Source organism: Mustela nivalis (assembly GCF_964662115.1).
Source record: "Mustela nivalis genome assembly, chromosome: 2".
NCBI classification, from domain to species: Eukaryota; Metazoa; Chordata; class Mammalia; order Carnivora; family Mustelidae; genus Mustela; species Mustela nivalis.
The window spans coordinates 98911212-98914077 of NC_139021.1; positions in this window are offsets into that span (position 1 = coordinate 98911212).

Here is a 2866-nt window from a genome sequence, read left to right on the forward strand (position 1 = left end):
GCATCCGCCGCAGTCTGTCCCCGCCCTCCATTCCGTGAAGGATTTACTGTAAATCACCGGATCCTCAGACACTGTTTTCTCAATTCTCAAGGGCAAGTAATCACACAAGCTGGTCCAAACCTTCAAGGGCAGCTTCTCAGACTTGCCAACCAATCCACAAGTTCCATTTAGAATGGTCCCCGGAGGCCCTCAAAGTCAAGCCCAGTGGCTTCCGGGGAGAACTGAACTGTGTGCAGGCACCCCATCAGTCCCACACCCCACAGCTCTAGGCCACCAAGCACCTGTCCCCATGTCACAGGTCATCAGAGTGGGTCAGGCAGAGAAGATGCCTGAGGACCGGCAAGCCTCATGCCAGTCAGTCATGAATGGAATGTGTTTTTGCCACACACACACACACACACACACGTGCCCATGCCCATAAACACGCATGTCTACGCATATGCACATTTGCACAAGCGCATATGCCCCTTTCTACCTGCATGTTCTACTCATGCTCCTCTCAGAATCGGATAGAAGGTGAACCCTCGTGATAGGGATGAGGAGTCCAAGGCCCAGAGAAGCTCGGAGCTGGCCAGGAGCCCGCAGTGGTGAGAGCGAGCTCGCTGGGCCCTGGAGCCTCTCCCTCTGCCCGTGTGCACTGCGCCTTTGGAACCGCTCCTTCTCCTTTTGTGCCAACACACGCCCTTCCCTCCCTGTGCAACTCTGAGCTTTCTCCCGCCAGTGCGCCCCTTTGCAACCAGCTCTCCAAGCTCCTGTCCCGCTGCTCCTGAGGACACCGACCTCACAGCAGTCCGTGAAGGGAGCAGCATCGCCTGCGGGCAGGACACCACCTCGGACCCCTTTGCACTGGGTCTCCTGGAATGCTGCTTCTCGGGCCGGCCTCTGCTTCTCCTGCAGAAGGAAAAATCCTCAGCAAGCAGAGCTGTCCTCGACCTTTTCAATCAGGTCCCCTGCTTCTAAAGGGTATATTATAAAAAGCCTGTGCCCATGCAGGTCTCTCATAGAACAGGGGGGCTAGAGGGCTCCCAGGGCACCTGGGCAGGCTCCGGCATGTGCCCCAACAAATGCCCCTGCCCCTGGCAGCGCCGTCCTGGAGGAAGTCAATTTCTCTCCTTGGGAAGCCACCAGAACAGCTGACAGCCATCCGAAAGAGAGCTCCCGGGGGAAGCCCTTCTTGGAGGGGAGTCCTCTGTTGGTAGCCGGGTGCCCACCCAGGACACCTGAAACAGACTCTTTTTCAATCGAAGCACAGTCAGAATGTGTTTCTTTTTTTTTTTTTTTTTCAGAATGTGTTTCTTAAAGAAGTAAGAGAGGGAGGCTTGTGAGAGCCAATGAGATCCATAGTAGGTCTGTAAGCCTCCCTCTGAGCGTGCGGAAAAATGCATCCTGTAACTTATCTTACAGACGCCATCAGACAAGGACGTGTGTGTTTGCGTGTGTGTCTGGATCCTGTGGGGGGGTATGTGTTGGGAATCCTGTGTGCGTGTATTTATGTGACCATGGACATGTGCAAATGTTCACACACGGTCACATACATAAACATGCAGAATTTTAACAAACACACAACACGCAAGCACATATAATCCCCAAACCAAAGAGGACCTGTCTTTGTAAATAAAGTTTTATTGGAACATAGCCACACCTGTTCGTTACAGTTTACATATTTTCTTTGACCACTTTGGAATCATCACTTGCAGAGCTGAGCAGCTGCAATAGAGACATCTGGCCCACAAAACTGAAAATATTTACCATCTAGTCCTTGACTGAAGGTCGGCCAACCCCTAGGTTAAACGATGATCCTCTCTATGCAGCTATTAAAATGATTATGCAAATCTGTAATTGTGGCTATAGAAAGTTGTCATGATGTACTAAGTAAGAAAACTGGCTGGAAAATGTTGACAATCTCATTCGCATGAAAGGAAAATATATTCAACTAAGTGTGCATATTTGTGTAGAAAAATACTTCCATTTTTTCTAGAAAGCTGTGGAAGGAGAGAGATCAGAGGTAATTTCTTAATTTCCTCTTCTTTTTATGTCTGATTTTTTTGGAAATAATGAGTACGCTCCACCTTTTCATTTAAAAAATAGTAGCAACGGCCTAACGCCGCTCACATTCCCCGCCTCCTACCCCCGTAGGTGACAAGGAGGGTCAGGGCTCGAGATGCCCAGACTGGGGGAGACAGCTTAGCTTCTACGAGAGAGGGAGCCAACAAAGGGCCTGAAGAGACAGCCCCCAGGGAACGACAGGGGACAGCAGCTGCTCCCACTCAGCTGAGGTCCAGACCGTGAGGGTGAGACCCACCGCCAAGCACCACCTCCACAGCCCCCAGCCTGGCAGAAAATGAGTCCAGAGAAGTTCCCTTTCCTGAGCCAGGCCCCGGCCTCCACACACAGGACGCCACACGAGTTGGCCTGGCACTGAGAACCAGGTCTCTCGGAGACAGAAGCATGGCGCCCAAACGTGAATGGCTTATTTTTAGAAAAGTCCACTCCTGGGTCCTGGCCCCACTCCAGGGTGAGAGATGGCATTCCCTCTGACTCGACTCCCCAAGCTGACCCCGTTTCAGAGGGTCTAGGTGGACTGCTGTAGCCAACAGAAGCCAAGGACAGCCCCGTCCTTCAGGAAGAGCAGCTGTACAGCAGTTCCAGACCCTTCCGGGCCTGCATGTGGGCTGCTTCTGGAGACAGCATGGCCATCCCCTTAACAGTCCATGCTTCAGAACAAAATACAAAGCCTTCTGCACCACATCTCCCCGATCCCCATTTTCCCAGCAAGTACATAAGTGACAGCGGACCCCCTTGTGGTTTCTCAGCCCAGTGAGAGTCCTTGGATCCATCAGATTGCAAGTCCAAGGAAAACGGAGCG